Source organism: Chiloscyllium plagiosum, unplaced genomic scaffold, assembly GCF_037043375.1.
Source record: "Chiloscyllium plagiosum isolate Xiang-an unplaced genomic scaffold, Cpla_swu_hap1 HiC_scaffold_42, whole genome shotgun sequence".
NCBI classification, from domain to species: domain Eukaryota; kingdom Metazoa; phylum Chordata; class Chondrichthyes; order Orectolobiformes; family Hemiscylliidae; genus Chiloscyllium; species Chiloscyllium plagiosum.
Genome location: NW_028270180.1, coordinates 22,404,729 through 22,419,015, shown reverse-complemented (window position 1 = coordinate 22,419,015; position 14,287 = coordinate 22,404,729). Strand labels below are relative to the sequence as shown.

The 14,287-nt window shown below is 40.9% G+C and overlaps 1 protein-coding gene across 3 annotated transcripts in view; it reads right to left on the bottom strand.

The window, feature by feature from the left end:
- znf592 (zinc finger protein 592) overlaps positions 1-13,123 on the bottom strand; it is a 184,692-nt gene extending 171,569 nt beyond the window's left edge. For all 3 annotated transcript variants that reach the window (XM_087982162.1, XM_087982164.1, XM_043680570.2), the window contains exon 1: positions 13,030-13,123. The gene's annotated coding sequence lies outside the window, so the exon portion shown is untranslated. The remainder of the gene's footprint in view (positions 1-13,029) is intronic.
- Between the last annotated feature and the right edge of the window lie 1,164 nt (positions 13,124-14,287).

Here is a 14,287-nt window from a genome sequence, read left to right as displayed (position 1 = left end):
CTCTTTCACTGTATTCTAGTTCATGTTTCATTTAGTTTTATTTATTTACTTTTTGACTCATGTAATTGTTCGCCCATCATCAGACCTGGATCACAATTCCCAACTTCTCATTTGTTATCCTATCACACTGGCCAATTCTTGGTCTCTTTATTATGGTCCACCTCATCTCAACAAAAAGCCTTGGATGACTAATTGTAAAAGCACATATTGACAACCTAATAGGTTATGGCATCTTGAAAAACACGATTAGCTGACAAATCATCCATGTTCTAGGGACACAGGAGAATAGGAGCAAGAATACACCTTTCAATCCCCCTCGACCCGGTCTCTAAATATTCTTTTAAGAAGTTCCAATGTGAACACTTTGAAAAATAGTTTAGTTGATACATGCAACATGGAGACCAAACAGGCCTTTATTCCTGATATACATTTGAATTAGCCAATCTTTGAAGTGCACTGGAGAGAGGGGCACCATGGCTGTCAGTGAATAGAAACATCAGCTCTTTGTCACCATCCAGAACCTCCACCTGACTCAGAATTTTCTTTGGCTGTGAGAAACAATATAATTGAATATTCTGCAAACACTACAATGGCTAATTTTTTAAATCAAGGATGGACAGTTAGTTCAGGGATGTTTATGCCCAAGCAATCATCACCAGGAAGGAAGTACAGCAGTGGCAGAAAACTGGAGGTGGTAATGGCTTCTCTTCATCTCTTCAAAAGGAGACATTAACTCCTTTCTTGGTTATAATTCCACTATTTTGAGTGACCATCTTGAATGTCACTAAAATACCCATTCTTCACTTGAGAGAAGTGACAAATGTCAGTAAAATACTAGAACTGTCCATGTCCAAATGTAGCAAGAACTCAGGAAAATCCAGGCTTGAACTGATAAGTGAAAAAGTAATAGGTGCGCCATACAAGTGCCAAGCAATGACCTTTCAAAAACATTTCCAAGACATTTCAAAAAGCAGAGAATTTCACCATAGCCTCTTGACATTTAATGGAAATACCATTGCAGAATCCCCCACTATCAACATCAGCGACCAGACTTTGAAATGATCTAGCCTTATAAGAATAGGTCAGAGGTTAGGAGTACTACTGTGAGTAACACACCTAACTACCCAAAGTCTGTTCCACCATCTACAAGGTACAAGTCAGGAGTGTGATGGAATTCTCTCCGTTTACTTGGATGAGTGCAGCTGCAACAACACTCAAGAAACTTGACACCATCTAGGACAAAACAACCTACTTGATCGACACCTCAACCATAAACATTTGCCTCCTCCATTACTGGTACATAGTAGTTAAGACTTAACAAACAATCCAAGTCTTTTTCAATATATAATTTCAGTTACATCACACTATAAACTTTTGCTATAAGTTCTGTGTCTTACAATCTTATACTCCCCAATCACCTGATGAAGGAGCAGTGCTCCGAAGGCTAATGCTTCCAAACAAACCTGTTGGACTATAACCTGGTGTTGCGTGATCTACAAGGTGCACTACAGTAACTTACCCAGGCTCCATGGACAGCACCTTCTAAACCCACAACCACTATAATCTAAAAGGCAGCAGGTACAAAGAAACATCTCTCCAAGTCACTCACCATCCTGACCTGGAAATATGTAATTCCTTCAATGTTGCTAAGTAAAACCCTGGAATTCCTTTTGTAACATCATTATGGGTTTGCCTGTACTAAATGGATTGCAGCAGTTCAGAAGGCAGCTCACCACAACTGTACAAGGGCAACTACAGATGCAGGTAGTTGTCCAATAATGCTTGTTCATTAAACACGATTTGCTTATAATGTGATTGTGAATTGCCAACTACGGCGTTATAGGAGAACTACCAGTAGTCAATAAATACTGGTGCATCCAGCGACAAACATTTCCCACGAACAAATGAAGAAAAAGCTAAGTCAGCATTCAGGATTCTGTATCCTTCATCATTTCTTCCTTACTGATATCCATGCATGTTTATTCTGGTCCCTTGATAATAGTTGGTAGGCAGAATGAAGATAGGTAACTATGGTAAAATTTTAAAAAGCCGTGGAGGATCAGAGACCCAGCAAATCTTTAGGGGAGGCCACACAAATTGAAAAAGGTGTGAAAAGGCAACATGAGATCTTTGGCTTTACTGATAAAAGCATGGAGCAGTAAGAATGATACTTGGTCTTCTAAACTTCAGGGGTAGTTATGACAGATCATAAAAATTAGAATTGTTTTCTCTAGAATTTAGAAGGTCATGGGTGATCTGACTCAACTCTTCAAGGTATTAACAGGAAAAGGCAAGGTAGATAGATGCGCTTTTGTTAAGCAAAAATATTGAGGGATATGGGTCAAAGGCAGTAATGGGCTCAATTAGAGTCATAAGAGTTATACAGCAGGAAAACAGATCCTTTGGTCCAACTTGTTTATGCCGACCAGATATCCTAAACTGATCTAGTCCCATTTGCTAGCATTTAGCCCATATCCCTTTAAACCCTTCCTATCCATCCTATTTATGTACGCATCCAGATGCCTTTTAAATGTTGTAATTGTACTGGCTCCACCACTTCCTCTGGCAGTTTGTCCCACACACCAGAACCACCTTCTTGAAAATGTTGTCCCTCAGGTCCCTTTTAAATCTTTCCTCTCTCACCTTAAACCTATGCCTTCTAGCACTCCCCTACCCTGGGGAAATGACCTTGGCTATTCACCCTATCCATGCCTCTCATGAATTCATAAACTCTTATAAGATCACTCCTCAGCTTCTGTTGCTCCAGTAAAAAAATGTCCTAGCCAGTTCAGCCTCTCCCTACAGTTTAAACCCTCCAAACCTGGCCATATCTCAGTAAATCTTTTCTGAACCCTTTCAAGTTTAACATAATCTTTTCTATAGCAGGGAAACCAGAATTATACGCAGTATTCCAAAAGTAGCCTGACCAATGCTCTGTACAGCCGCAACATGACATCCCAACTGCTATACTCAAGGCATTGACCAATGAAGGCAAGCATGCCAAATGCCTTCTTCACCACCCTGTCTACCTGCGACTCCATTTTAAAGGAACTATGCACCTACACCCTGAGATCTTTTTGTTTGGCAACACTCCTCAGTGCCCTACCATTAAGTGTATAATGCCCTTGGTTGCCTTATCAAAATCGAACACCTCACATTTATATGAATTAAACACCATCTGCCACTCCTTGGCCCACTGGCCCATCTGATCAAGGTCCCATTGTACTCTAATATAACTTTCTTCACTGTCCACTACATCAGTAATTTTGGTGTCATCTGCAAATTTACTAACCCTACCTCTTGTATTCATACCCAAATCATTTATGTGAATGACAAAAAGCAATGACCCCAGCACCAGTCCTTGAGGCAAACCACTGATCACAGGCCTCCCATCCGAAAAACAACCCTCTGTCTCGTACCTTCAAGCCAATTTTGTATTCAATTGGCTAGCTCCCTCTGTATTCAACGTGATCTAACCTTACTAACCAGTCTACCACGTCGAACTTGTCGAATGCCTTACTGAAGTCCACACAGACAACGTCCACACAAAAAACTCAACTAAGTTAGTTTAGACATGTTTCTCACACACAAAGCCATGTTGACTCTCCTTAATCAGTCCTTGCCTTTCCAAATGCATGCAAATCCTGGCTCTCAGAAACCCCTCCAACAACTTACCCACCACTGATGTCAAGCTCACTGGTCTATAGTTCCCTGGCTATTCTTTGCCACCTTTTTAAAATAATGGCACTGCATTAGTCAATCTCCAATCCTCCAGCACCTCACCTCTGGCTACTGATGATACAAATACCTAAGGAGAAAATGAGGACTGCAGATGCTGGAGATCGAAGTCAAGAGTGTGGCGCTGGAAAAGCACAGCAGATCAGGCAACATCTCAGCAGCAGGAGAATCGAATGGCTTATGCCTGAAACATTGATTCTCCTGCTCCTCAGATGCTGCCTGATCTGTTGTGCGTTTCCAGCGCCACACTCTTGACCACAAATATCTTAGCAAGAGGCTCAGCAATCAGTACCCTAGCTCACACAAAGTTCTGGGATAGACCTGATCAGGTCCCAGGGATTTATCCACCTTTATGCATTCTAAGATGTTCAGCACTTCCTCTTCTGTAATATGGACACTTTTCAATATATCACTTTTTTTCCCCCAAGTTTTCCCTAGCTTCCACATCCTTCTCCACAGTAAATGCTGAAGCAAAATATTCACTTAGTATCTCACCTCGCTCTTGTGACTCCAGGCACAATGAGCCTTGTTGATCTTCAAGGTCCCAATTCTCTCCCTAGTTACTCATTTTCCTTTAATGTATTTGTAGAATCTTTTTGGATTCTTCTCAACCCTATTTGGCAAATAATTCTCACACCCCCTTTTTGCTCTCCTGATTTCCTATTTAAGTATGCTCCTACTGTCCTTGTAGTCCTCTGAGGATTCACTCAATCCCAGCTGTCTATACCGGACATAGGCCTCCTCCTTTTTCTTGACCAGAGCCTCAACTTAGACATTCAGCATTCCCTAAGTATATCAGCCTTGTCCTTCACACTAACAGGAACATACTGTCTCTGAATCTCAATTATCTCATTTTTAAAGGCCTCCCATACTCCAACTGTCCTTTACCTGCAAATAGCATCTCCCAATTAACTTGTTCTTGCCTCATACCATCAAAATTGGTCCTACTCCAGTTTAGAATTTTAACTTATAGATCAGTTTATCCTTTTTCATAACTGTTTAAAACTAACAGAATTATGACCACTGGCCCCAAAGTGCTCCCCCACTGAAGCCTCAGTCATTTGCCCTGCCTTATTTCCCAACAGAAGGTCAGGTTTTGCTTTTTCTCTAATAGGTACATTCACATATTGAATAAGAAAATTTTCTTATATACACTTCAGAAATTCCTCTCTATCCAAACCCTTAATACTATGGCAGTCTCAGTCTATGTTTGAAAATTTAAAATTCCCTCCCATTACAAACCTATTATTCGTACAAATAGCTGACATCTCCTTACACATTTGCTTCTCAAATTCCTGCTGACTACTGGTGGGCCTACAATTCCAACAAGGTGATCATCACTGTCCTATTCCTCAGTTCCACCAATATAACTTTACTGGATATTCTCCCAGGAATATCCTCCCCAAGTACAGATGCAACATATCTGTGATATTAAACAAAGATATCACAGATGAGAGTGAAAAAAAGATTTGCTGTAATAGTATCAGGGATGAAGAAATTCAATTTAGGAAAAAGTTCGAAATGCTGGGACTGTTGTGCATTAGCCATGGCATAGCAGGTAGCAGGTTCAAGTCCTAGTGCAGGACTTGGGCACAAAAATTATGGCCTGTGCAGTACTGAAAGAGTGCTACATTGATGAACATGCTATCTTTTGGTGTAGATGTTAAACCAGTGCCCACCTGTCTGCTTAGATGGAAGTAGAATGCAATCCAGGAAAGTATGAGGGAATGAATTTAGAGATGGCAAACAAGGCAAGGGAAAATGCAATAAATAGTATGATATTGAGAAGTGTAGAGGAACAGAAGGAAATTGCAATGCATAATCACAAATCCCCAAAGGCAACAGGACAGGTTTATTCATAAGCATACTGATACTTTGTTTTATAAGCTGTAACATAGAACGTGAATAGCATTGTGAATTATATAAAAGGCTAGTTAGGACCCAGCTGATGTATTGCATAGTTTTAGTTACTGCACTACAGAAAGGATGTAATCCCAGAGAGGTGCAGAATAGATTGCTTGGACTGGAGAATCTTAGCTACTGAGAAAAGTTGGAATTTTGGTTTGGAACAGAGAGACTGAGGGGAGATTTAATTAAAGCATACTAAATAATGAGAGGCCTGGATAGAACAGAAGGAAGAAACTATTTCCCTTAGTAGACAGGTCATTAACCAGAGAGCACAGAATAAACTAAGTGGTAGAAAGATTACAAGGACATTGAGAAGATCTTTTTTCACCTAATCCGGCACTCACTGCCTGAAAGTGTTAGAAGCAAAGCACCTTACTGCATTTGGAAAATATACTTTGATAAGCAATGCTGTAACTGACAGGGTGAGAGACTAAGAACTAGAATGTGAGGGTCAGGCTGTATTGCTCTTTTTGGTTGGTACTGACACAGTGGCTTCAATGACTACCTGCAATACCATGAATGTTCAGCATTTTATGAAATTGTAGTTAATTTTCTCTTTATTAACAGGAGAGACTGAAATACCAATGGTCATCAGCCTGATCATTGTTCCAATTTCATAACAGATGAAATCTGGGACTTTCCCGCCTTCCATTATTTAACTGCTCACTGCATTAATCAGTTATGCTACTGGGGCAAAATGAAACTTTAATAAAAGTAATGTGTAATTAAGAAGAAGATGTTCAGATAATGTAAGTCAACATGTCCCATTTAATAAATGCCGAAGTAGTCATCCTGTGAGTTTTTAATTATTTCCTATTCACATCTTTTGTCCACCAACTCTGAATATTAATCTTTGATGCTTCCCTGCAATTACACATTATACTCCTCATAGCCTGTACAGTGTAGACAACAGTTAGTTTAAAACCATTTCTACATGAATACTGATTAAACATTTCAAAATTGCCCTTTCAACCCATGAACTTGCTGTACACTACCAGAGAGAGTAATCCTTACTGCAAAACAGCTCAGTGATTAATAGCTTGGCTGATAAGTCAGTGAGTAAATCTCATGATACGTCACTGGGGTTGTTGGTGTGTCAGCCATGGTTCATTTGGCAGCACATTCTCCTCTCAGCGAAGATTTCTGGGTTTAAGCTTCATTGACACTCCAAAGTAAAGTGGAAGGATAACTGAACCAAAAACAGAAGTTGCTGGAGAAACTCAATAAGTGTGGTAGCATCTGTAGGAAGAAAACTGAATTAATGTTTTGAGTGCAGTGGCTCTTCATCAGATGGTGCCAGACCTGCTGAGTTTCTCCAGCAATTTCTTTTTTTGTTTCAGATTCCAGCACCCACAGTTTTTTTAGAAAAATTATTATGGAAGGATTACTACAAGGTTTATAGGTGCGGGTTTTTGGATAAAATGCTAATCTCAGGCCATATCTGAACAAGTGAAAGTTGATGTTCCCATGATTTTCCTGGGTCCGTGCAACATTTCTCTTTTAGTCAACACTAAAATGGATTCTCTGGTCAGTTATCGGATCTGCTGCTTGTTCACAAATTAATTGTAGCTATATTTCAAAGACCTTCCATTTATAAGGTTCCATGCACAACATCAGACTTCTTCACAACTTTCCATAACCAAAGAAGCATTTATTTGCAAGTTAATCACTATACCAAAACAGTGAACTGGTGCACAGCAGGGCTCCACCACACAGCAATGAGATAAACTACCACATAATCTGCAATTGTAATGTTAGTTGAGAGATGTATATTACCTAGTATGCCAGGAAAACACACTTATGCCACAGCATTGTTTACATCCTCTCAGAGCAGCCTGGATCTCAGTTTATTGCCTCACTGAAACACATCTACATGCCATGAACGACACTGATGCCTGAAGAAATATCAGGATCTCAACCTTTGCAGTGGAATTTGAAAACATGATGTGAGTTGGACACAAAAGAAATTCAAAGACTGGTAAAGTGTTTTGGGACATCGAGGAAGTGAAATGTGAAGTATTTTATGGGGCAGCATGGTGACTCAGTGGTCAGCACTGCTGCCTCAAGCTGGGTTCAATTTCAGCCTTAGATGATTGTCTGTGTGGAATTTGTATATTCTTCACATAGCTGTGTGGGTTTTCACTGGATGCTTCAGTTTCCCCTCACAGTCCAAAGATGTGCAGATTAGGTGATTGGATGTGCTGAAATTGTCTATAATATTCAGCGATGTGCAGGGTAGGTTGATTAGTGTTGGTAGATGTTGGGTTATGGGGATACAGTAGGGGGCTGGGTCTGGGGGCAGACTCAATGGACCCAACAGCCTCCTTCCGCACTGTAAAGGTTCTATGGTTCTATATAAACGCATGTTCTTTCTTGCTGAGTTATACAAAAGTGTCCCATGGTGGGTGTTTGTTGAATTGGCTTAGCTGTGTGCTAAATGCAGCCTGTCAAATTCACTGTCTGGGCAGATTTGCCTAAGGGCTTTTGCCCGAAATGTCGATTTCGAAGCTCCTTGGATGCTGCCTGAACTGCTGTGCTCTTCCAGCACCACTAATCCAGAATCTGGTTTCTAACATCTGCAGTCATTGTTTTTACCACCTAGATAGGCCTAACAGCAAAGACAAAGAATAGCATCTCGATGGGGTTGCTGAATGTTCACTTGCATCTATCGAATCATAACCCAGCACCAGTCAGTTCCTCCAAAAGAAGAAAAAACCTTTATCGAGGATTAAGGTCTTCTAAAAGACTGGCTCACATCAAAACATGCTGAAATTTAGGAGTAGGACATTTATCACAGCAAATGAAAATAATCGAGAGAAAATGTGGGCTAAAATGGATTGTAATGAAAACAGAACAATAGCTAGGCAGGAGAATATTACAGGACATCAATGGTAGTATAAATAGTACAGTTGGTCCTTGTGCCCTATAGAACCAGGCCAAAAGCAATTCAAATGATACTGAGACTGCAATTTAACTCTTTATGGAAATACTACATAATTAATGGATCATAGTCAAACAAACTCTCTGCTCACCACTTCTCTAGAAATATTTTTGGAACACAGGAATGCTCACTGAGCTATAAACATGATCACAGCCAAATACATACGGCCATTGCTGATTCAGGAACTACACCTGAAACTCCTGTATCTCTACAGATTCCGACAGCTCTGCTAAGAGTTTCCAACATACTCTATTTTTGTTTGATTATTCCCAGAATCTGCTTGTTTGGGGATGATGACTTCTCTTGTTTAACATTCTCTTACTTACATGTGTAAAATAAACTGAATGAATCAATTCCACAATCAGTATAGCAAATCAGAGCTCTGGAGTCCTGCCACGTCCAGTTGTGAAAACTAACTAGAAGAGAAGCCACCATAAATATCCCCAAACTCAGTGATGGAGGAGTGCAACACAAATGACATTACAACATCTTCAGCCTGAATATCCTCAAGTATCCTGCACTGGATACTGCAAAGACTTTGGACCCTGACAACATCCAAACTATAGTACAGAGGACTCTCCAGCCAAAGTTAGCTGCATTCCTAATGAAGATGTTCCAATATAACTTCAATACTGGGATCTCCACAATAATGTGGAAAATCACCCAGATTGCCCTGTTCACAAAAAAAGACAGCATAAATCCAAACCAACCAATTAGCAACCCATCGGTGTATTCTTGGCCATCAGTAAAGTGATGGAAAGCATTGCTGACAGTACTACCAAGCAGCACATACTCAGCAAGAACCTGATCACTGATGCTAAGTTTGGGTTTCGTCAAGGCTATACAGCTCCGCATCACATCACAAACTTTGTTCCAACATGGACAAACGATCTTCTTTTTGTATTATTTCATGGGATGTAGACATTGCTGGCAAGGTTCAGTATTTACTTCCCAAATATAATTTTGTTGGACTGAGTTGTTGGGGAATTTCAGATAGCAGTGAATGGTCAACCATACTGCTGTGAATCTGGAGTTTCATGCAGACCAGACTGAGCAAGAATGACAGATTGCTAATGAATCGGATAGGTTTTTATGACAAACAACAATAGTTGTTATGCCCGTCATTACTGGGATTAATTTTCAATTCATATTTTTATTAGTCAATTAAATTTGAATTTCTACTAGTTACCATGGAGAACTCAAGGTGAGGTGAGAATGACCGTCCTTGTCATCAAGCATTTGACCATCTAAATTTACCCTATATTCCCTTCTCCCTTGTCTGGCTTCCTCTTAAATGCATCCGTACTACTCACTTCAATCATTTCCTGTAGTACTGAGTTCCACATTCTTACCACTCTGAGTGGAGTAGTTCTCTTATTGGATTTCTTGGTGACTATTTTATACTGATGATCTCGAGTTATGTTTTGACCCATAAGGAAAACATTCTCCCTGTATGCACCCTCTCAAAACCTTTCATAATTTTTAAAGGCCTTTGATACTAAACACCTCAGCCTTTTATTTCCTAAGCGAGAAGAAACCCAGCTTGTCAATCCTTTCATATACATCCTTCTACCGTACATCCTCTTTACAATGTCAACGAGAACTGTATGCAGTACTGTTAAATGTCCTCCCAACAAGGTTTGGAACAGGTTTAGCATCACCTCACTACTTTCAATTATATCCCTTAGAAATAAAACCTAGTGGTTGTTTTGCTTTTTCTAAATTATCTTGCTGATCTGTGACACAATGTTTTAGTGATTTGTGTATTTGCACTCAAAGATCTCATTGTTCCTTTATGTCCATCTAGACTTCCACTTTCCACGTGATGTGACCTCATTTTTTGTACCAAAACATAAAACCTCACTCTGCAAAGACAAGTCACTGTAGTTGAAACATTAACCCGGTTTTTCTCTCCGCAGGTGTTGCCAGACCTGCTGAGTTTCTCCAGCACATTCTGTTTTTGTTACCTCACACATATCTTGAACTTAATTTGATAAACATTTTGCCTTATTCGGCAAGGTAATTTAATCTGCTTGTAATTAGTTGCCATTCTCCTTTGTATTGACCATTCTACTTAATTGGTGTCATCTGCAAATTTAGAAAAAATTTATTTTTGATTCCACAGTTCACAATGTTAATGTAAATTGCGGTGGTTCCAGTACTGATCCTCATGGAACACTACTTCCCACCATCCGAAAGTATTCTTCACTATCATTCTCTGTCTTCAGTCTTGAAGCCAGCTAATAATTCATTCTGACATCTGTCCCCCAATTCAACACTCTCTGGCCATATTCATTAGTCTGTTACGGGCACCTTATTAAACGGCCTTTTGAAAATTCAGATAAACTACATCTGCTGCATTAACACAGTCTCTGTTACCACTTCAAAAAATCTCAATAAGCTCACTTTAGCAAGATTCTCTCTTTTGAAATCTATGTAGGCATTTCATTAATACGTTTCCTACTTCTAGACCTTCTATTTTATCCTTGAACAGGGACTATCTTACTTTACCAATGGTATTAAGTTGATTGGTATATAATTTCCTGGACATGCTCTGCACTCCCCCCAACCAGTTAGGTATACTGGCTATGTGCACCACATCTATTTCTAATACATTATTCAATATGAGTAGCAATACCTCTAATTCTTCCCTAGATTCTTTTAGAATATGTAGATCCAACCCATCTGGATCAGAGGTTCTGTCTTCTTTGAATATTTTTAGTTTATTCAATCAATAACATCCCAAATTTTTAATTGCACTTATCTCATTATTCAAATCATTCAATTTTATTTCTGCCTGTTATATGCCCCCCACTCTTTGACTTTAAACTCCAGCATCTGCAGTCCTCACTTTCTCTGTTAAATCTGCCTGGTAAATTACTTAATATTTCTTCTATCAGTACCTGTGATATTATCCTGTCAGCTCCTAAATGGTCCTACTCCCAATACAGCTTCATTTATTTGTATTATGTTCCTATAAAACATTTTACTATTTTGCGTTATGTTCCTTAATTTCATTGCTCGCCTTTACCATTTTTTTGGCACCTCTTCTACCTTTTGATATTTTGTCTTATTAGGTGGTCCTTTGCTGGTTTAATACTCAATGTTTCTTAACCCTCAGGTGTGTCTTTATTCACCTAGCTGGACCTATTAATGCTTAGTTTTAGTCTTTTCTTGTTGTGGAATATGAGTTCTATTTTTGTCTTGGCACATCCCTTTTTAGTACGATCATGTTAACCTGTGGCACTGGAAAAGCATAGCAGGTTAGGCAGTATCCAAAAAGCAGGGAAGTCGATGTTTCCGGCATAAGACATTTGTCTGGAATGGCTGATGAAGGGCTTCATCATTCTTGATGAAGACTTATGGTCGAAACGTCAACACCCCTGCTCTTCGGATGCTGCCTGACCTGCTGTGCTTTTCCAGCGCTACACCTTTTGACTTTCAGGATGTGCAGTCCTCACTTTCTCCCTTCATGTTAACTTGAATGAGCTACTAGTATCTACAGCTACTTAATTCTACGTAAAATTTAAAAAATTAAAATCTTTCATGTCAAAAACAAAATCCACAAGATTCATCCCATGACTGGTGCATTTTTATGAAGGTAGCCCCCAGGATTTTTCTTTTTACCATTTATGAATGAGGTAAATGCTAGAAACTGTACCACAGATAACCACAAGCAACTCAGGGTAAAAGGTAGGCTTTGACACATAATTTAGAAAGTGATCATGTAGGCACACTGTTCTAACTAAGGTGCACATGAATATAACTGACATCACATTATGACAAACGCTGCTCAACACGCAGTGGGCAATATACCCTCTTCCTACATGAGAAAATATTTGACATATTCAAATTCCATTCTGCACACAGTGTACCCTCTTCCTCTACCTTACCCTCTATTTACAGGAGAAAATAATTTGACAAATGGAAATTATTTGCTTTAAGGAAAACAGACAAACCTTTTGGTGCACCTCGATTGTGATAATTTTCGCGGGGAGGTGGGAGGTGGGCGTGGAGACGGATAGGGATGTAGAAAGATCACAAAATTTGCACTTGGGTACAAAATGATCTGGAACGTTCAGAAATCAATCATGGAGTCAATAAGGTAGAGAGGCAGCCATGAAAGCTGACTGACACTCAGAAACTTGCTTGGCCACAGGAAGATGTTCACTCCACCACCCACATACAAGTTCCCACAGAAACAGGAGATAGAGAGGCCTGTGAAGGGAGTGGGAGATAGAGACACAGTCAGATCGGGGGGGGGGGGGTGAGGGATGGGTTGTGACCCGAGCCCAGTGCAAGGCCCCATTGTTTGCCCGGTTGGAAATAACCGCAGACCCTTCACTCTCACTGGGGCTGAGAGAGGCTGCTGACACGACAAGCTCACACTCACAAAGACACGATCAAAAACACACACACTCACTCACTCACTCGCCAGTTACCATTTAGCTCCCGTTCGTCGGCCCGCGGACATCGCTTGGTCACGTGGTTCCTGCCGAACCAGCATTCCAGGCCGCCAGGGGCCGTGCGTGCCCCCGCACGTACGGGCGACGGCGTGCACGCATCGCCAGTGCTCCCGCCCGCCAAACGACCGCACTTGGTGGGTGCGCGCACGTACGGAGAGGCGGGGTCTCGCGGGGCTTCGAACTGGGCCTGCGCGGCGGGCTGGCGTCGTTGGCGGGAAACGGGCGGACAGCAATTTTGCTGTCGGCGACCGGGGAATGTCTTGTGTAATTATTAGAAAGATGGTTAGGATTATGTTATGATTGTTTATTACTGTAGCGGGGGGATTAACTATTCTGCAGCTTAGGAGAGGCGCGAGGCGGTGACTTTTCCTCATGATGGTTGTCAAAGCGCAGTGTTGATGGTTCGTATTATATAGAGTCATAGTGGTGTACAGCATGGAAACAGACCCTTCGGTCCAACCTGTCCATGCCGACCAGATATCCCAACCCAATCTAGTCCCACCTGCCAGCACCCGGTCCATATCCCTCCAAACCCTTCCTATTCATATACCCATCCAGATGCCTCTTAAACGTTACAATTGTACCAGCCTCCACCACATCCTCTGGCAGCTCATTCCATACACGTACCACCCTCTGTGTGAAAAAGTTGCCCCTCAGGTCTCTTTTATATCTTTCCCCTCTCACCCTAAACCTATGCCCTCTACTTCTGGACTCCCTGACCCCAGGGAAAAGACTTTACCTACTTACCCTATCCATGCCCCTCATAATTTTGTAAACCTCTATAAGCTCACCCCTGAGCCTCCGACGCTCCAGGGAAAACAGCCCCAACCTGTTCAGCCTCTCCCTGCAGCTCAAATCCTCCAACCCTGGTGTGGGATATAGGTGAATTAATGTTATTTCTGCAATTATAAGTTCTGATACAGAGTAAATGAATTTACATTAGTTTGGGATTGTTTCAGACGAGAGCTGACTTAGCAAAAATGAGGAAACATATAATCCGTTAAAGAAAATGGTATGTTAGCATGAGACGTGATTACAGAACAATGGTGGATGTATGGGCAAACAGGAAAAACATCTGTTTCCCCACTTGTACAGAGACACAGGAACAAACCCCAATTAAAAGGGCTTAGTGATAAGATGCTGTGAGGGGCAGCGCAGATGGAGGGAGCAGGTAATGGTAAGCAAAGGATGGGATGACGTCAAACAACCTTATAGGAGGCAGAGATAGACATTT